At 33.6% G+C, this 22,528-nt stretch overlaps 1 long non-coding RNA gene across 2 annotated transcripts; it reads right to left on the bottom strand.

The window, feature by feature from the left end:
• Window positions 1–19,528: 19,528 nt before the first annotated feature.
• On the bottom strand, window positions 19,529–22,520 carry LOC134681387 (uncharacterized). Of its 2 annotated transcripts, none has more exons than XR_010100618.1 (4): window positions 22,311–22,520; window positions 21,474–21,600; window positions 20,278–20,473; window positions 19,529–19,661 (listed from the first exon to the last, which is right to left on the bottom strand). It is a non-coding gene; the product is annotated as an uncharacterized LOC134681387 (long non-coding RNA). The 2 variants fall into 2 exon arrangements; XR_010100617.1 differs by having other exon boundaries at window positions 21,501–21,600.
• Window positions 22,521–22,528: the final 8 nt, after the last annotated feature.

The following is a 22,528-nucleotide window of genomic DNA, read 5'->3' as shown; positions in this document are numbered from 1 at the left end:
CACAGATCAGAGATGCTCAAAAAAACATGAACTGTATAAAATATATGATGAGCATCAAGAGGAAAAAGACTATGAGAAAAACAAACTTTTACCGACAAAACGACTGGCCGCAAAACAACCTCAAGAGTATTCGTTTGCCAAAAAACTCCGATCAAGACATGTTAAAAATAAATAAATTACCTGCATCAGATAAGACAACACGGTAAATGATTATTTGTACACTGTTTTGCCCGTCTACAGAAAATTCTCTCTATGTTTATACTGTGCGACTCTAAGATCAGGTGCTCCGGTTTAATACATTTGGGGTTATGGCAAAGGTGTGAAATATCTAAAGGATCACCGTTTGGAGAGAAACGGGGAAGATTTTCTTTTAATATTCTTTTATCTAGCATATAAGATAATCTGTGAGCTCTTTCAAGAGTTCTAGTGCCATCAGGCCAATTCATAACTTTTTTCCCATAGACCCCATGCTCCAAAGCTCCAACCCACACTGTACAGTCATAATTTCCATGATTTTTTCACTTTTCTTAGACAAAGCTAAAGCCAATGCATTCCAAAATGATTCCATGTTGTTTCTGTAAAATGAAAACCCAAAAGGGGTCCGAAATTGGGATCCCAGGGAGGCTGAGGGGTGAATTCCCATTATTTACCTTATACTGTACTTTCAAACCCCTTTTAGTATCAAAATATTCTTATATTCTTGTTGTTATATATGTAAGTAATAGAAAATAATAAGTTACAATGGTAGTTTTTTCATTATTGTATTTTTATAGTACTTCTAGTAACTATACCCTGTTTGCGGCAAGATGTGTTTTTTTCCTGTTCACTATTTTTTTTTTTTTTATGCAATTTATATTTTTTTTTGTCTACTTAATAAACTCATTATATATTTGTGTTTTTCTTGTACCTTTGTGTAATAGCTATTTGAATCATGGTTAGTTTTACTACAATCTGTTTATTTTGTAGAATTTTTGTTTTCTTTATGTACTATACCATAAAATGCATAAAAAGTTGTCATACAAGCTTCAAAAAACTATCCCTATAACAAAAACATACACCTTATCTTTACTTTCTGTTTATGTTATAGCACACAAGCCTGTCAGCACTGATAAAAAAATTCAATGAAGAGAGGTCAAATTATATGAACTTGTCAAATTACAAAATAATGAGATTAACCATCATGATGATTTTTATATGATTTATATAAAAAATCTTACATCTGGGGTCACCTTCAGTACCATCTGATATAAACAAAAAACTTAGTCATTCATGATTGTTTAGTTGTAAGGTCCTATATTTGTTATTTAAATATTAAAATACTGGAATAAAGTGCATTTCAAACAATTCTTACAATAACAATGGGTCTAATCCCATGGCGTCTAAGGAAATACACATTTCAGAAAGGAAACAAGCCATATAATAAGGGGAAAAAATACAGAAATAAGACTTTACCTGCTGAAAAAGGCAAATTTGTGAGACTACCAAAAGACTTGTATGACTTAGTGACTAAATCTGTTCATAATAAGAATGTTCAACTCATTCCTGCCTCTACAAAATCAGCTCGCTTTCTAAGGCCGAAGCCTCCGACAAAAACAGAAGTTGAAAAATGTGCTGAAAATGAAACAAAAACAGGGTAAGAATACTTTTTTTTGTTATTAAGCTTTCAAAAATAATTAAACTTGCTTAAAAAAGTCACTTATAAACAACTATGAAGAAAAAGGCATGTGTCTTATATGCCAATTCTTTAAATGTGACAGCTGAAGAAAATGCAAGCTAGGATAATACTTATTTTTAAATTTCTAGTCCTATATATATTTTCAAGAATTAAATAGTGCATGATTTTTATATATAATATATATAAAAACACAGGCAAAGAAAAAAATATGCACTTTTGAGAGTAAATTTGATCAAAAAGCTTATTTAAAGAAAACACTATTGTAAGGGAGGTAATTCAAAATAAAATTATTTTCACCTTTCCAAAACTTAGTTTTTACAAATAAAAAACTAATTCACTTCAATTTTGGCAACATTTTTCAACTTCAGGTCAGAGAAAAATAGTTTTCGACTCCTTCGGATCAATGAACTTGAACAGATGTGGAATGAGGTTTTCATAGAACACAGAAAAATATCCCCTATGTGTACAGGGTTCATATCATGGGATTTAAGTGCAGAACAGCAAAGAGGGGCTGCCTGGAGGGAAAAGGCAAGCTGCAATAAGTGTTCTTACCATTCAAAAATGTTCAACCTTTACAATGAGGTGATCGCAAAGAAACGTGGTCGTCGAACAGCAGCTATTAATCTATCCATACAAGTCGCACTTAATCACATAGCTATCAGCACAACTGGTCTACAGAAATTATTTCTTGGTTCTAATATACCAGCTCCTTCCACTTCAAGTATGCAACACAGTGCTAATGTTGTTTCTGAAATTATAGAAGAGTACAATCAAAAGGATTTGGTTCAGAAAAGAAAATTACTGAAGGAAATAAACATATTAAGAGGTGATAATCCTAATATTATTAACATTCAGGCCGACGGAATGTATAATAACCCTATTTATTCCGGAATGGGTAAAACACCATTTCAACCAGCTACTCAATGTACGTATAACATGTTAGAAAATAATACTTATAAGCACAGTATTGTAAGCACAAGACAAGTGTCTAAGCTTTGCTCAAATAAGAGTGAACATAAAACAAAAACAAAAGTTAAATCTCACAAAGGTCACTGTTCCGCAAACATTGAAATGCATGACAGCATAGGCAGTGAGGAGCGATGGGCTAAAGACTGCTTGTTAGACCTGAAAAATGATGGTCTGGAAGTTCAAGAAATTACCACTGACCCTGACAGCAGTGCATTTAGAGCTGCAGAGTCTCTCTTTAAAGCTGGTACAACCAATACTCAGCCAATTCATTTTCTAGATACGAGACATGTGTCCGCAAATCATAGAAATTTTATTAAAAAAATGTCAGGTCTGAAGGAAATAATGCCGGCACGATTAGTTTCAGAGAAAGATAAAATGCTAAAAAGGTTTGCATTAGATATGGCAGCACGTTGTCAGGCAGAGTACAATGCTGCCTTTGATAAATTCAATATGGACTCTGTACGGGTAAAAGTTCACCTATCATATGCATGTCATGCTATAGTTTCTTGCTATCAGGGCGATCATAATGGTTGTACAAAATATTCCCTTGTTTGTTCAAATAGGAACAGTTTGAAGACATGGACTGAAAAATCAGCTTATCTGAAAAATAACTTTAAATTAAATAAATCAGAGAACACAGCAGCATTGTTACGTGAATGCGTAAAATATCGCCTTGGACCTACCATGCTAAACTGTACATGCAAAAACACTAACACACAAAAAGCTGAAGCAACTAACCGTGCAATACGTGCAACTGTACCTAGCAATGTAACATTTACCAGAAACTATAAAGGAAGGGTACATACAGCTATACATAACGTAAATAATGGCCCTGGAGAATCCATCGTGAAACTCTGTCAAGCGGCTGGGGTTCCCATCGAACCAGGAAGTCGTGCTGCCCATGGTCTGAAAAATATTCAACAACATAATGAAAAACATAAATCATATAAGCAGTCAAAGAAGTACACAGATCAGAGATGCTCAAAAAAACATGAACTGTATAAAATATATGATGAGCATCAAGAGGAAAAAGACTATGAGAAAAACAAACTTTTACCGACAAAACGACTGGCCGCAAAACAACCTCAAGAGTATTCGTTTGCCAAAAAACTCCGATCAAGACATGTTAAAAATAAATAAATTACCTGCATCAGATAAGACAACACGGTAAATGATTATTTGTACACTGTTTTGCCCGTCTACAGAAAATTCTCTCTATGTTTATACTGTGCGACTCTAAGATCAGGTGCTCCGGTTTAATACATTTGGGGTTATGGCAAAGGTGTGAAATATCTAAAGGATCACCGTTTGGAGAGAAACGGGGAAGATTTTCTTTTAATATTCTTTTATCTAGCATATAAGATAATCTGTGAGCTCTTTCAAGAGTTCTAGTGCCATCAGGCCAATTCATAACTTTTTTCCCATAGACCCCATGCTCCAAAGCTCCAACCCACACTGTACAGTCATAATTTCCATGATTTTTTTCACTTTTCTTAGACAAAGCTAAAGCCAATGCATTCCAAAATGATTCCATGTTGTTTCTGTAAAATGAAAACCCAAAAGGGGTCCGAAATTGGGATCCCAGGGAGGCTGAGGGGTGAATTCCCATTATTTACCTTATACTGTACTTTCAAACCCCTTTTAGTATCAAAATATTCTTATATTCTTGTTGTTATATATGTAAGTAATAGAAAATAATAAGTTACAATGGTAGTTTTTTCATTATTGTATTTTTATAGTACTTCTAGTAACTATACCCTGTTTGCGGCAAGATGTGTTTTTTTCCTGTTCACTATTTTTTTTTTTTTTATGCAATTTATATTTTTTTTTGTCTACTTAATAAACTCATTATATATTTGTGTTTTTCTTGTACCTTTGTGTAATAGCTATTTGAATCATGGTTAGTTTTACTACAATCTGTTTATTTTGTAGAATTTTTGTTTTCTTTATGTACTATACCATAAAATGCATAAAAAGTTGTCATACAAGCTTCAAAAAACTATCCCTATAACAAAAACATACACCTTATCTTTACTTTCTGTTTATGTTATAGCACACAAGCCTGTCAGCACTGATAAAAAAATTCAATGAAGAGAGGTCAAATTATATGAACTTGTCAAATTACAAAATAATGAGATTAACCATCATGATGATTTTTATATGATTTATATAAAAAATCTTACATCTGGGGTCACCTTCAGTACCATCTGATATAAACAAAAAACTTAGTCATTCATGATTGTTTAGTTGTAAGGTCCTATATTTGTTATTTAAATATTAAAATACTGGAATAAAGTGCATTTCAAACAATTCTTACAATAACAATGGGTCTAATCCCATGGCGTCTAAGGAAATACACATTTCAGAAAGGAAACAAGCCATATAATAAGGGGAAAAAATACAGAAATAAGACTTTACCTGCTGAAAAAGGCAAATTTGTGAGACTACCAAAAGACTTGTATGACTTAGTGACTAAATCTGTTCATAATAAGAATGTTCAACTCATTCCTGCCTCTACAAAATCAGCTCGCTTTCTAAGGCCGAAGCCTCCGACAAAAACAGAAGTTGAAAAATGTGCTGAAAATGAAACAAAAACAGGGTAAGAATACTTTTTTTTGTTATTAAGCTTTCAAAAATAATTAAACTTGCTTAAAAAAGTCACTTATAAACAACTATGAAGAAAAAGGCATGTGTCTTATATGCCAATTCTTTAAATGTGACAGCTGAAGAAAATGCAAGCTAGGATAATACTTATTTTTAAATTTCTAGTCCTATATATATTTTCAAGAATTAAATAGTGCATGATTTTTATATATAATATATATAAAAACACAGGCAAAGAAAAAAATATGCACTTTTGAGAGTAAATTTGATCAAAAAGCTTATTTAAAGAAAACACTATTGTAAGGGAGGTAATTCAAAATAAAATTATTTTCACCTTTCCAAAACTTAGTTTTTACAAATAAAAAACTAATTCACTTCAATTTTGGCAACATTTTTCAACTTCAGGTCAGAGAAAAATAGTTTTCGACTCCTTCGGATCAATGAACTTGAACAGATGTGGAATGAGGTTTTCATAGAACACAGAAAAATATCCCCTATGTGTACAGGGTTCATATCATGGGATTTAAGTGCAGAACAGCAAAGAGGGGCTGCCTGGAGGGAAAAGGCAAGCTGCAATAAGTGTTCTTACCATTCAAAAATGTTCAACCTTTACAATGAGGTGATCGCAAAGAAACGTGGTCGTCGAACAGCAGCTATTAATCTATCCATACAAGTCGCACTTAATCACATAGCTATCAGCACAACTGGTCTACAGAAATTATTTCTTGGTTCTAATATACCAGCTCCTTCCACTTCAAGTATGCAACACAGTGCTAATGTTGTTTCTGAAATTATAGAAGAGTACAATCAAAAGGATTTGGTTCAGAAAAGAAAATTACTGAAGGAAATAAACATATTAAGAGGTGATAATCCTAATATTATTAACATTCAGGCCGACGGAATGTATAATAACCCTATTTATTCCGGAATGGGTAAAACACCATTTCAACCAGCTACTCAATGTACGTATAACATGTTAGAAAATAATACTTATAAGCACAGTATTGTAAGCACAAGACAAGTGTCTAAGCTTTGCTCAAATAAGAGTGAACATAAAACAAAAACAAAAGTTAAATCTCACAAAGGTCACTGTTCCGCAAACATTGAAATGCATGACAGCATAGGCAGTGAGGAGCGATGGGCTAAAGACTGCTTGTTAGACCTGAAAAATGATGGTCTGGAAGTTCAAGAAATTACCACTGACCCTGACAGCAGTGCATTTAGAGCTGCAGAGTCTCTCTTTAAAGCTGGTACAACCAATACTCAGCCAATTCATTTTCTAGATACGAGACATGTGTCCGCAAATCATAGAAATTTTATTAAAAAAATGTCAGGTCTGAAGGAAATAATGCCGGCACGATTAGTTTCAGAGAAAGATAAAATGCTAAAAAGGTTTGCATTAGATATGGCAGCACGTTGTCAGGCAGAGTACAATGCTGCCTTTGATAAATTCAATATGGACTCTGTACGGGTAAAAGTTCACCTATCATATGCATGTCATGCTATAGTTTCTTGCTATCAGGGCGATCATAATGGTTGTACAAAATATTCCCTTGTTTGTTCAAATAGGAACAGTTTGAAGACATGGACTGAAAAATCAGCTTATCTGAAAAATAACTTTAAATTAAATAAATCAGAGAACACAGCAGCATTGTTACGTGAATGCGTAAAATATCGCCTTGGACCTACCATGCTAAACTGTACATGCAAAAACACTAACACACAAAAAGCTGAAGCAACTAACCGTGCAATACGTGCAACTGTACCTAGCAATGTAACATTTACCAGAAACTATAAAGGAAGGGTACATACAGCTATACATAACGTAAATAATGGCCCTGGAGAATCCATCGTGAAACTCTGTCAAGCGGCTGGGGTTCCCATCGAACCAGGAAGTCGTGCTGCCCATGGTCTGAAAAATATTCAACAACATAATGAAAAACATAAATCATATAAGCAGTCAAAGAAGTACACAGATCAGAGATGCTCAAAAAAACATGAACTGTATAAAATATATGATGAGCATCAAGAGGAAAAAGACTATGAGAAAAACAAACTTTTACCGACAAAACGACTGGCCGCAAAACAACCTCAAGAGTATTCGTTTGCCAAAAAACTCCGATCAAGACATGTTAAAAATAAATAAATTACCTGCATCAGATAAGACAACACGGTAAATGATTATTTGTACACTGTTTTGCCCGTCTACAGAAAATTCTCTCTATGTTTATACTGTGCGACTCTAAGATCAGGTGCTCCGGTTTAATACATTTGGGGTTATGGCAAAGGTGTGAAATATCTAAAGGATCACCGTTTGGAGAGAAACGGGGAAGATTTTCTTTTAATATTCTTTTATCTAGCATATAAGATAATCTGTGAGCTCTTTCAAGAGTTCTAGTGCCATCAGGCCAATTCATAACTTTTTTCCCATAGACCCCATGCTCCAAAGCTCCAACCCACACTGTACAGTCATAATTTCCATGATTTTTTTCACTTTTCTTAGACAAAGCTAAAGCCAATGCATTCCAAAATGATTCCATGTTGTTTCTGTAAAATGAAAACCCAAAAGGGGTCCGAAATTGGGATCCCAGGGAGGCTGAGGGGTGAATTCCCATTATTTACCTTATACTGTACTTTCAAACCCCTTTTAGTATCAAAATATTCTTATATTCTTGTTGTTATATATGTAAGTAATAGAAAATAATAAGTTACAATGGTAGTTTTTTCATTATTGTATTTTTATAGTACTTCTAGTAACTATACCCTGTTTGCGGCAAGATGTGTTTTTTTCCTGTTCACTATTTTTTTTTTTTTTATGCAATTTATATTTTTTTTTGTCTACTTAATAAACTCATTATATATTTGTGTTTTTCTTGTACCTTTGTGTAATAGCTATTTGAATCATGGTTAGTTTTACTACAATCTGTTTATTTTGTAGAATTTTTGTTTTCTTTATGTACTATACCATAAAATGCATAAAAAGTTGTCATACAAGCTTCAAAAAACTATCCCTATAACAAAAACATACACCTTATCTTTACTTTCTGTTTATGTTATAGCACACAAGCCTGTCAGCACTGATAAAAAAATTCAATGAAGAGAGGTCAAATTATATGAACTTGTCAAATTACAAAATAATGAGATTAACCATCATGATGATTTTTATATGATTTATATAAAAAATCTTACATCTGGGGTCACCTTCAGTACCATCTGATATAAACAAAAAACTTAGTCATTCATGATTGTTTAGTTGTAAGGTCCTATATTTGTTATTTAAATATTAAAATACTGGAATAAAGTGCATTTCAAACAATTCTTACAATAACAATGGGTCTAATCCCATGGCGTCTAAGGAAATACACATTTCAGAAAGGAAACAAGCCATATAATAAGGGGAAAAAATACAGAAATAAGACTTTACCTGCTGAAAAAGGCAAATTTGTGAGACTACCAAAAGACTTGTATGACTTAGTGACTAAATCTGTTCATAATAAGAATGTTCAACTCATTCCTGCCTCTACAAAATCAGCTCGCTTTCTAAGGCCGAAGCCTCCGACAAAAACAGAAGTTGAAAAATGTGCTGAAAATGAAACAAAAACAGGGTAAGAATACTTTTTTTTGTTATTAAGCTTTCAAAAATAATTAAACTTGCTTAAAAAAGTCACTTATAAACAACTATGAAGAAAAAGGCATGTGTCTTATATGCCAATTCTTTAAATGTGACAGCTGAAGAAAATGCAAGCTAGGATAATACTTATTTTTAAATTTCTAGTCCTATATATATTTTCAAGAATTAAATAGTGCATGATTTTTATATATAATATATATAAAAACACAGGCAAAGAAAAAAATATGCACTTTTGAGAGTAAATTTGATCAAAAAGCTTATTTAAAGAAAACACTATTGTAAGGGAGGTAATTCAAAATAAAATTATTTTCACCTTTCCAAAACTTAGTTTTTACAAATAAAAAACTAATTCACTTCAATTTTGGCAACATTTTTCAACTTCAGGTCAGAGAAAAATAGTTTTCGACTCCTTCGGATCAATGAACTTGAACAGATGTGGAATGAGGTTTTCATAGAACACAGAAAAATATCCCCTATGTGTACAGGGTTCATATCATGGGATTTAAGTGCAGAACAGCAAAGAGGGGCTGCCTGGAGGGAAAAGGCAAGCTGCAATAAGTGTTCTTACCATTCAAAAATGTTCAACCTTTACAATGAGGTGATCGCAAAGAAACGTGGTCGTCGAACAGCAGCTATTAATCTATCCATACAAGTCGCACTTAATCACATAGCTATCAGCACAACTGGTCTACAGAAATTATTTCTTGGTTCTAATATACCAGCTCCTTCCACTTCAAGTATGCAACACAGTGCTAATGTTGTTTCTGAAATTATAGAAGAGTACAATCAAAAGGATTTGGTTCAGAAAAGAAAATTACTGAAGGAAATAAACATATTAAGAGGTGATAATCCTAATATTATTAACATTCAGGCCGACGGAATGTATAATAACCCTATTTATTCCGGAATGGGTAAAACACCATTTCAACCAGCTACTCAATGTACGTATAACATGTTAGAAAATAATACTTATAAGCACAGTATTGTAAGCACAAGACAAGTGTCTAAGCTTTGCTCAAATAAGAGTGAACATAAAACAAAAACAAAAGTTAAATCTCACAAAGGTCACTGTTCCGCAAACATTGAAATGCATGACAGCATAGGCAGTGAGGAGCGATGGGCTAAAGACTGCTTGTTAGACCTGAAAAATGATGGTCTGGAAGTTCAAGAAATTACCACTGACCCTGACAGCAGTGCATTTAGAGCTGCAGAGTCTCTCTTTAAAGCTGGTACAACCAATACTCAGCCAATTCATTTTCTAGATACGAGACATGTGTCCGCAAATCATAGAAATTTTATTAAAAAAATGTCAGGTCTGAAGGAAATAATGCCGGCACGATTAGTTTCAGAGAAAGATAAAATGCTAAAAAGGTTTGCATTAGATATGGCAGCACGTTGTCAGGCAGAGTACAATGCTGCCTTTGATAAATTCAATATGGACTCTGTACGGGTAAAAGTTCACCTATCATATGCATGTCATGCTATAGTTTCTTGCTATCAGGGCGATCATAATGGTTGTACAAAATATTCCCTTGTTTGTTCAAATAGGAACAGTTTGAAGACATGGACTGAAAAATCAGCTTATCTGAAAAATAACTTTAAATTAAATAAATCAGAGAACACAGCAGCATTGTTACGTGAATGCGTAAAATATCGCCTTGGACCTACCATGCTAAACTGTACATGCAAAAACACTAACACACAAAAAGCTGAAGCAACTAACCGTGCAATACGTGCAACTGTACCTAGCAATGTAACATTTACCAGAAACTATAAAGGAAGGGTACATACAGCTATACATAACGTAAATAATGGCCCTGGAGAATCCATCGTGAAACTCTGTCAAGCGGCTGGGGTTCCCATCGAACCAGGAAGTCGTGCTGCCTATGGTCTGAAAAATATTCAACAACATAATGAAAAACATAAATCATATAAGCAGTCAAAGAAGTACACAGATCAGAGATGCTCAAAAAAACATGAACTGTATAAAATATATGATGAGCATCAAGAGGAAAAAGACTATGAGAAAAACAAACTTTTACCGACAAAACGACTGGCCGCAAAACAACCTCAAGAGTATTCGTTTGCCAAAAAACTCCGATCAAGACATGTTAAAAATAAATAAATTACCTGCATCAGATAAGACAACACGGTAAATGATTATTTGTACACTGTTTTGCCCGTCTACAGAAAATTCTCTCTATGTTTATACTGTGCGACTCTAAGATCAGGTGCTCCGGTTTAATACATTTGGGGTTATGGCAAAGGTGTGAAATATCTAAAGGATCACCGTTTGGAGAGAAACGGGGAAGATTTTCTTTTAATATTCTTTTATCTAGCATATAAGATAATCTGTGAGCTCTTTCAAGAGTTCTAGTGCCATCAGGCCAATTCATAACTTTTTTCCCATAGACCCCATGCTCCAAAGCTCCAACCCACACTGTACAGTCATAATTTCCATGATTTTTTTCACTTTTCTTAGACAAAGCTAAAGCCAATGCATTCCAAAATGATTCCATGTTGTTTCTGTAAAATGAAAACCCAAAAGGGGTCCGAAATTGGGATCCCAGGGAGGCTGAGGGGTGAATTCCCATTATTTACCTTATACTGTACTTTCAAACCCCTTTTAGTATCAAAATATTCTTATATTCTTGTTGTTATATATGTAAGTAATAGAAAATAATAAGTTACAATGGTAGTTTTTTCATTATTGTATTTTTATAGTACTTCTAGTAACTATACCCTGTTTGCGGCAAGATGTGTTTTTTTCCTGTTCACTATTTTTTTTTTTTTTATGCAATTTATATTTTTTTTTGTCTACTTAATAAACTCATTATATATTTGTGTTTTTCTTGTACCTTTGTGTAATAGCTATTTGAATCATGGTTAGTTTTACTACAATCTGTTTATTTTGTAGAATTTTTGTTTTCTTTATGTACTATACCATAAAATGCATAAAAAGTTGTCATACAAGCTTCAAAAAACTATCCCTATAACAAAAACATACACCTTATCTTTACTTTCTGTTTATGTTATAGCACACAAGCCTGTCAGCACTGATAAAAAAATTCAATGAAGAGAGGTCAAATTATATGAACTTGTCAAATTACAAAATAATGAGATTAACCATCATGATGATTTTTATATGATTTATATAAAAAATCTTACATCTGGGGTCACCTTCAGTACCATCTGATATAAACAAAAAACTTAGTCATTCATGATTGTTTAGTTGTAAGGTCCTATATTTGTTATTTAAATATTAAAATACTGGAATAAAGTGCATTTCAAACAATTCTTACAATAACAATGGGTCTAATCCCATGGCGTCTAAGGAAATACACATTTCAGAAAGGAAACAAGCCATATAATAAGGGGAAAAAATACAGAAATAAGACTTTACCTGCTGAAAAAGGCAAATTTGTGAGACTACCAAAAGACTTGTATGACTTAGTGACTAAATCTGTTCATAATAAGAATGTTCAACTCATTCCTGCCTCTACAAAATCAGCTCGCTTTCTAAGGCCGAAGCCTCCGACAAAAACAGAAGTTGAAAAATGTGCTGAAAATGAAACAAAAACAGGGTAAGAATACTTTTTTTTGTTATTAAGCTTTCAAAAATAATTAAACTTGCTTAAAAAAGTCACTTATAAACAACTATGAAGAAAAAGGCATGTGTCTTATATGCCAATTCTTTAAATGTGACAGCTGAAGAAAATGCAAGCTAGGATAATACTTATTTTTAAATTTCTAGTCCTATATATATTTTCAAGAATTAAATAGTGCATGATTTTTATATATAATATATATAAAAACACAGGCAAAGAAAAAAATATGCACTTTTGAGAGTAAATTTGATCAAAAAGCTTATTTAAAGAAAACACTATTGTAAGGGAGGTAATTCAAAATAAAATTATTTTCACCTTTCCAAAACTTAGTTTTTACAAATAAAAAACTAATTCACTTCAATTTTGGCAACATTTTTCAACTTCAGGTCAGAGAAAAATAGTTTTCGACTCCTTCGGATCAATGAACTTGAACAGATGTGGAATGAGGTTTTCATAGAACACAGAAAAATATCCCCTATGTGTACAGGGTTCATATCATGGGATTTAAGTGCAGAACAGCAAAGAGGGGCTGCCTGGAGGGAAAAGGCAAGCTGCAATAAGTGTTCTTACCATTCAAAAATGTTCAACCTTTACAATGAGGTGATCGCAAAGAAACGTGGTCGTCGAACAGCAGCTATTAATCTATCCATACAAGTCGCACTTAATCACATAGCTATCAGCACAACTGGTCTACAGAAATTATTTCTTGGTTCTAATATACCAGCTCCTTCCACTTCAAGTATGCAACACAGTGCTAATGTTGTTTCTGAAATTATAGAAGAGTACAATCAAAAGGATTTGGTTCAGAAAAGAAAATTACTGAAGGAAATAAACATATTAAGAGGTGATAATCCTAATATTATTAACATTCAGGCCGACGGAATGTATAATAACCCTATTTATTCCGGAATGGGTAAAACACCATTTCAACCAGCTACTCAATGTACGTATAACATGTTAGAAAATAATACTTATAAGCACAGTATTGTAAGCACAAGACAAGTGTCTAAGCTTTGCTCAAATAAGAGTGAACATAAAACAAAAACAAAAGTTAAATCTCACAAAGGTCACTGTTCCGCAAACATTGAAATGCATGACAGCATAGGCAGTGAGGAGCGATGGGCTAAAGACTGCTTGTTAGACCTGAAAAATGATGGTCTGGAAGTTCAAGAAATTACCACTGACCCTGACAGCAGTGCATTTAGAGCTGCAGAGTCTCTCTTTAAAGCTGGTACAACCAATACTCAGCCAATTCATTTTCTAGATACGAGACATGTGTCCGCAAATCATAGAAATTTTATTAAAAAAATGTCAGGTCTGAAGGAAATAATGCCGGCACGATTAGTTTCAGAGAAAGATAAAATGCTAAAAAGGTTTGCATTAGATATGGCAGCACGTTGTCAGGCAGAGTACAATGCTGCCTTTGATAAATTCAATATGGACTCTGTACGGGTAAAAGTTCACCTATCATATGCATGTCATGCTATAGTTTCTTGCTATCAGGGCGATCATAATGGTTGTACAAAATATTCCCTTGTTTGTTCAAATAGGAACAGTTTGAAGACATGGACTGAAAAATCAGCTTATCTGAAAAATAACTTTAAATTAAATAAATCAGAGAACACAGCAGCATTGTTACGTGAATGCGTAAAATATCGCCTTGGACCTACCATGCTAAACTGTACATGCAAAAACACTAACACACAAAAAGCTGAAGCAACTAACCGTGCAATACGTGCAACTGTACCTAGCAATGTAACATTTACCAGAAACTATAAAGGAAGGGTACATACAGCTATACATAACGTAAATAATGGCCCTGGAGAATCCATCGTGAAACTCTGTCAAGCGGCTGGGGTTCCCATCGAACCAGGAAGTCGTGCTGCCCATGGTCTGAAAAATATTCAACAACATAATGAAAAACATAAATCATATAAGCAGTCAAAGAAGTACACAGATCAGAGATGCTCAAAAAAACATGAACTGTATAAAATATATGATGAGCATCAAGAGGAAAAAGACTATGAGAAAAACAAACTTTTACCGACAAAACGACTGGCCGCAAAACAACCTCAAGAGTATTCGTTTGCCAAAAAACTCCGATCAAGACATGTTAAAAATAAATAAATTACCTGCATCAGATAAGACAACACGGTAAATGATTATTTGTACACTGTTTTGCCCGTCTACAGAAAATTCTCTCTATGTTTATACTGTGCGACTCTAAGATCAGGTGCTCCGGTTTAATACATTTGGGGTTATGGCAAAGGTGTGAAATATCTAAAGGATCACCGTTTGGAGAGAAACGGGGAAGATTTTCTTTTAATATTCTTTTATCTAGCATATAAGATAATCTGTGAGCTCTTTCAAGAGTTCTAGTGCCATCAGGCCAATTCATAACTTTTTTCCCATAGACCCCATGCTCCAAAGCTCCAACCCACACTGTACAGTCATAATTTCCATGATTTTTTTCACTTTTCTTAGACAAAGCTAAAGCCAATGCATTCCAAAATGATTCCATGTTGTTTCTGTAAAATGAAAACCCAAAAGGGGTCCGAAATTGGGATCCCAGGGAGGCTGAGGGGTGAATTCCCATTATTTACCTTATACTGTACTTTCAAACCCCTTTTAGTATCAAAATATTCTTATATTCTTGTTGTTATATATGTAAGTAATAGAAAATAATAAGTTACAATGGTAGTTTTTTCATTATTGTATTTTTATAGTACTTCTAGTAACTATACCCTGTTTGCGGCAAGATGTGTTTTTTTCCTGTTCACTATTTTTTTTTTTTTTATGCAATTTATATTTTTTTTTGTCTACTTAATAAACTCATTATATATTTGTGTTTTTCTTGTACCTTTGTGTAATAGCTATTTGAATCATGGTTAGTTTTACTACAATCTGTTTATTTTGTAGAATTTTTGTTTTCTTTATGTACTATACCATAAAATGCATAAAAAGTTGTCATACAAGCTTCAAAAAACTATCCCTATAACAAAAACATACACCTTATCTTTACTTTCTGTTTATGTTATAGCACACAAGCCTGTCAGCACTGATAAAAAAATTCAATGAAGAGAGGTCAAATTATATGAACTTGTCAAATTACAAAATAATGAGATTAACCATCATGATGATTTTTATATGATTTATATAAAAAATCTTACATCTGGGGTCACCTTCAGTACCATCTGATATAAACAAAAAACTTAGTCATTCATGATTGTTTAGTTGTAAGGTCCTATATTTGTTATTTAAATATTAAAATACTGGAATAAAGTGCATTTCAAACAATTCTTACAATAACAATGGGTCTAATCCCATGGCGTCTAAGGAAATACACATTTCAGAAAGGAAACAAGCCATATAATAAGGGGAAAAAATACAGAAATAAGACTTTACCTGCTGAAAAAGGCAAATTTGTGAGACTACCAAAAGACTTGTATGACTTAGTGACTAAATCTGTTCATAATAAGAATGTTCAACTCATTCCTGCCTCTACAAAATCAGCTCGCTTTCTAAGGCCGAAGCCTCCGACAAAAACAGAAGTTGAAAAATGTGCTGAAAATGAAACAAAAACAGGGTAAGAATACTTTTTTTTGTTATTAAGCTTTCAAAAATAATTAAACTTGCTTAAAAAAGTCACTTATAAACAACTATGAAGAAAAAGGCATGTGTCTTATATGCCAATTCTTTAAATGTGACAGCTGAAGAAAATGCAAGCTAGGATAATACTTATTTTTAAATTTCTAGTCCTATATATATTTTCAAGAATTAAATAGTGCATGATTTTTATATATAATATATATAAAAACACAGGCAAAGAAAAAAATATGCACTTTTGAGAGTAAATTTGATCAAAAAGCTTATTTAAAGAAAACACTATTGTAAGGGAGGTAATTCAAAATAAAATTATTTTCACCTTTCCAAAACTTAGTTTTTACAAATAAAAAACTAATTCACTTCAATTTTGGCAACATTTTTCAACTTCAGGTCAGAGAAAAATAGTTTTCGACTCCTTCGGATCAATGAACTTGAACAGATGTGGAATGAGGTTTTCATAGAACACAGAAAAATATCCCCTATGTGTACAGGGTTCATATCATGGGATTTAAGTGCAGAACAGCAAAGAGGGGCTGCCTGGAGGGAAAAGGCAAGCTGCAATAAGTGTTCTTACCATTCAAAAATGTTCAACCTTTACAATGAGGTGATCGCAAAGAAACGTGGTCGTCGAACAGCAGCTATTAATCTATCCATACAAGTCGCACTTAATCACATAGCTATCAGCACAACTGGTCTACAGAAATTATTTCTTGGTTCTAATATACCAGCTCCTTCCACTTCAAGTATGCAACACAGTGCTAATGTTGTTTCTGAAATTATAGAAGAGTACAATCAAAAGGATTTGGTTCAGAAAAGAAAATTACTGAAGGAAATAAACATATTAAGAGGTGATAATCCTAATATTATTAACATTCAGGCCGACGGAATGTATAATAACCCTATTTATTCCGGAATGGGTAAAACACCATTTCAACCAGCTACTCAATGTACGTATAACATGTTAGAAAATAATACTTATAAGCACAGTATTGTAAGCACAAGACAAGTGTCTAAGCTTTGCTCAAATAAGAGTGAACATAAAACAAAAACAAAAGTTAAATCTCACAAAGGTCACTGTTCCGCAAACATTGAAATGCATGACAGCATAGGCAGTGAGGAGCGATGGGCTAAAGACTGCTTGTTAGACCTGAAAAATGATGGTCTGGAAGTTCAAGAAATTACCACTGACCCTGACAGCAGTGCATTTAGAGCTGCAGAGTCTCTCTTTAAAGCTGGTACAACCAATACTCAGCCAATTCATTTTCTAGATACGAGACATGTGTCCGCAAATCATAGAAATTTTATTAAAAAAATGTCAGGTCTGAAGGAAATAATGCCGGCACGATTAGTTTCAGAGAAAGATAAAATGCTAAAAAGGTTTGCATTAGATATGGCAGCACGTTGTCAGGCAGAGTACAATGCTGCCTTTGATAAATTCAATATGGACTCTGTACGGGTAAAAGTTCACCTATCATATGCATGTCATGCTATAGTTTCTTGCTATCAGGGCGATCATAATGGTTGTACAAAATATTCCCTTGTTTGTTCAAATAGGAACAGTTTGAAGACATGGACTGAAAAATCAGCTTATCTGAAAAATAACTTTAAATTAAATAAATCAGAGAACACAGCAGCATTGTTACGTGAATGCGTAAAATATCGCCTTGGACCTACCATGCTAAACTGTACATGCAAAAACACTAACACACAAAAAGCTGAAGCAACTAACCGTGCAATACGTGCAACTGTACCTAGCAATGTAACATTTACCAGAAACTATAAAGGAAGGGTACATACAGCTATACATAACGTAAATAATGGCCCTGGAGAATCCATCGTGAAACTCTGTCAAGCGGCTGGGGTTCCCATCGAACCAGGAAGTCGTGCTGCCCATGGTCTGAAAAATATTCAACAACATAATGAAAAACATAAATCATATAAGCAGTCAAAGAAGTACACAGATCAGAGATGCTCAAAAAAACATGAACTGTATAAAATATATGATGAGCATCAAGAGGAAAAAGACTATGAGAAAAACAAACTTTTACCGACAAAACGACTGGCCGCAAAACAACCTCAAGAGTATTCGTTTGCCAAAAAACTCCGATCAAGACATGTTAAAAATAAATAAATTACCTGCATCAGATAAGACAACACGGTAAATGATTATTTGTACACTGTTTTGCCCGTCTACAGAAAATTCTCTCTATGTTTATACTGTGCGACTCTAAGATCAGGTGCTCCGGTTTAATACATTTGGGGTTATGGCAAAGGTGTGAAATATCTAAAGGATCACCGTTTGGAGAGAAACGGGGAAGATTTTCTTTTAATATTCTTTTATCTAGCATATAAGATAATCTGTGAGCTCTTTCAAGAGTTCTAGTGCCATCAGGCCAATTCATAACTTTTTTCCCATAGACCCCATGCTCCAAAGCTCCAACCCACACTGTACAGTCATAATTTCCATGATTTTTTTCACTTTTCTTAGACAAAGCTAAAGCCAATGCATTCCAAAATGATTCCATGTTGTTTCTGTAAAATGAAAACCCAAAAGGGGTCCGAAATTGGGATCCCAGGGAGGCTGAGGGGTGAATTCCCATTATTTACCTTATACTGTACTTTCAAACCCCTTTTAGTATCAAAATATTCTTATATTCTTGTTGTTATATATGTAAGTAATAGAAAATAATAAGTTACAATGGTAGTTTTTTCATTATTGTATTTTTATAGTACTTCTAGTAACTATACCCTGTTTGCGGCAAGATGTGTTTTTTTCCTGTTCACTATTTTTTTTTTTTTTATGCAATTTATATTTTTTTTTGTCTACTTAATAAACTCATTATATATTTGTGTTTTTCTTGTACCTTTGTGTAATAGCTATTTGAATCATGGTTAGTTTTACTACAATCTGTTTATTTTGTAGAATTTTTGTTTTCTTTATGTACTATACCATAAAATGCATAAAAAGTTGTCATACAAGCTTCAAAAAACTATCCCTATAACAAAAACATACACCTTATCTTTACTTTCTGTTTATGTTATAGCACACAAGCCTGTCAGCACTGATAAAAAAATTCAATGAAGAGAGGTCAAATTATATGAACTTGTCAAATTACAAAATAATGAGATTAACCATCATGATGATTTTTATATGATTTATATAAAAAATCTTACATCTGGGGTCACCTTCAGTACCATCTGATATAAACAAAAAACTTAGTCATTCATGATTGTTTAGTTGTAAGGTCCTATATTTGTTATTTAAATATTAAAATACTGGAATAAAGTGCATTTCAAACAATTCTTACAATAACAATGGGTCTAATCCCATGGCGTCTAAGGAAATACACATTTCAGAAAGGAAACAAGCCATATAATAAGGGGAAAAAATACAGAAATAAGACTTTACCTGCTGAAAAAGGCAAATTTGTGAGACTACCAAAAGACTTGTATGACTTAGTGACTAAATCTGTTCATAATAAGAATGTTCAACTCATTCCTGCCTCTACAAAATCAGCTCGCTTTCTAAGGCCGAAGCCTCCGACAAAAACAGAAGTTGAAAAATGTGCTGAAAATGAAACAAAAACAGGGTAAGAATACTTTTTTTTGTTATTAAGCTTTCAAAAATAATTAAACTTGCTTAAAAAAGTCACTTATAAACAACTATGAAGAAAAAGGCATGTGTCTTATATGCCAATTCTTTAAATGTGACAGCTGAAGAAAATGCAAGCTAGGATAATACTTATTTTTAAATTTCTAGTCCTATATATATTTTCAAGAATTAAATAGTGCATGATTTTTATATATAATATATATAAAAACACAGGCAAAGAAAAAAATATGCACTTTTGAGAGTAAATTTGATCAAAAAGCTTATTTAAAGAAAACACTATTGTAAGGGAGGTAATTCAAAATAAAATTATTTTCACCTTTCCAAAACTTAGTTTTTACAAATAAAAAACTAATTCACTTCAATTTTGGCAACATTTTTCAACTTCAGGTCAGAGAAAAATAGTTTTCGACTCCTTCGGATCAATGAACTTGAACAGATGTGGAATGAGGTTTTCATAGAACACAGAAAAATATCCCCTATGTGTACAGGGTTCATATCATGGGATTTAAGTGCAGAACAGCAAAGAGGGGCTGCCTGGAGGGAAAAGGCAAGCTGCAATAAGTGTTCTTACCATTCAAAAATGTTCAACCTTTACAATGAGGTGATCGCAAAGAAACGTGGTCGTCGAACAGCAGCTATTAATCTATCCATACAAGTCGCACTTAATCACATAGCTATCAGCACAACTGGTCTACAGAAATTATTTCTTGGTTCTAATATACCAGCTCCTTCCACTTCAAGTATGCAACACAGTGCTAATGTTGTTTCTGAAATTATAGAAGAGTACAATCAAAAGGATTTGGTTCAGAAAAGAAAATTACTGAAGGAAATAAACATATTAAGAGGTGATAATCCTAATATTATTAACATTCAGGCCGACGGAATGTATAATAACCCTATTTATTCCGGAATGGGTAAAACACCATTTCAACCAGCTACTCAATGTACGTATAACATGTTAGAAAATAATACTTATAAGCACAGTATTGTAAGCACAAGACAAGTGTCTAAGCTTTGCTCAAATAAGAGTGAACATAAAACAAAAACAAAAGTTAAATCTCACAAAGGTCACTGTTCCGCAAACATTGAAATGCATGACAGCATAGGCAGTGAGGAGCGATGGGCTAAAGACTGCTTGTTAGACCTGAAAAATGATGGTCTGGAAGTTCAAGAAATTACCACTGACCCTGACAGCAGTGCATTTAGAGCTGCAGAGTCTCTCTTTAAAGCTGGTACAACCAATACTCAGCCAATTCATTTTCTAGATACGAGACATGTGTCCGCAAATCATAGAAATTTTATTAAAAAAATGTCAGGTCTGAAGGAAATAATGCCGGCACGATTAGTTTCAGAGAAAGATAAAATGCTAAAAAGGTTTGCATTAGATATGGCAGCACGTTGTCAGGCAGAGTACAATGCTGCCTTTGATAAATTCAATATGGACTCTGTACGGGTAAAAGTTCACCTATCATATGCATGTCATGCTATAGTTTCTTGCTATCAGGGCGATCATAATGGTTGTACAAAATATTCCCTTGTTTGTTCAAATAGGAACAGTTTGAAGACATGGACTGAAAAATCAGCTTATCTGAAAAATAACTTTAAATTAAATAAATCAGAGAACACAGCAGCATTGTTACGTGAATGCGTAAAATATCGCCTTGGACCTACCATGCTAAACTGTACATGCAAAAACACTAACACACAAAAAGCTGAAGCAACTAACCGTGCAATACGTGCAACTGTACCTAGCAATGTAACATTTACCAGAAACTATAAAGGAAGGGTACATACAGCTATACATAACGTAAATAATGGCCCTGGAGAATCCATCGTGAAACTCTGTCAAGCGGCTGGGGTTCCCATCGAACCAGGAAGTCGTGCTGCCCATGGTCTGAAAAATATTCAACAACATAATGAAAAACATAAATCATATAAGCAGTCAAAGAAGTACACAGATCAGAGATGCTCAAAAAAACATGAACTGTATAAAATATATGATGAGCATCAAGAGGAAAAAGACTATGAGAAAAACAAACTTTTACCGACAAAACGACTGGCCGCAAAACAACCTCAAGAGTATTCGTTTGCCAAAAAACTCCGATCAAGACATGTTAAAAATAAATAAATTACCTGCATCAGATAAGACAACACGGTAAATGATTATTTGTACACTGTTTTGCCCGTCTACAGAAAATTCTCTCTATGTTTATACTGTGCGACTCTAAGATCAGGTGCTCCGGTTTAATACATTTGGGGTTATGGCAAAGGTGTGAAATATCTAAAGGATCACCGTTTGGAGAGAAACGGGGAAGATTTTCTTTTAATATTCTTTTATCTAGCATATAAGATAATCTGTGAGCTCTTTCAAGAGTTCTAGTGCCATCAGGCCAATTCATAACTTTTTTCCCATAGACCCCATGCTCCAAAGCTCCAACCCACACTGTACAGTCATAATTTCCATGATTTTTTTCACTTTTCTTAGACAAAGCTAAAGCCAATGCATTCCAAAATGATTCCATGTTGTTTCTGTAAAATGAAAACCCAAAAGGGGTCCGAAATTGGGATCCCAGGGAGGCTGAGGGGTGAATTCCCATTATTTACCTTATAGGTTGCACTTGTGTAAAACCAGCAATGCAATTTTCCATAGGAACTGCCTAAATTGCATATGCAGTCACTCTTCATTCAGGAAGTTTTGAGGAGAATGTTAGATTTCCCTGGAAAGGAGACATGCACTACTTTTTTTTGCACTAATAAAAACATATAGCTGTGCGGCATATTTTCAAGTTTTACTGCCCTCCATTTATAAACATTGCAGGTTC

The sequence above is a fragment of the Mytilus trossulus genome, chromosome 8 (assembly GCF_036588685.1).
Source record: "Mytilus trossulus isolate FHL-02 chromosome 8, PNRI_Mtr1.1.1.hap1, whole genome shotgun sequence".
NCBI lineage: Eukaryota > Metazoa > Mollusca > Bivalvia > Mytilida > Mytilidae > Mytilus > Mytilus trossulus.
Note: the sequence above shows the minus strand (reverse complement) of the source record. Positions and strands in the feature narration are given on the sequence as shown.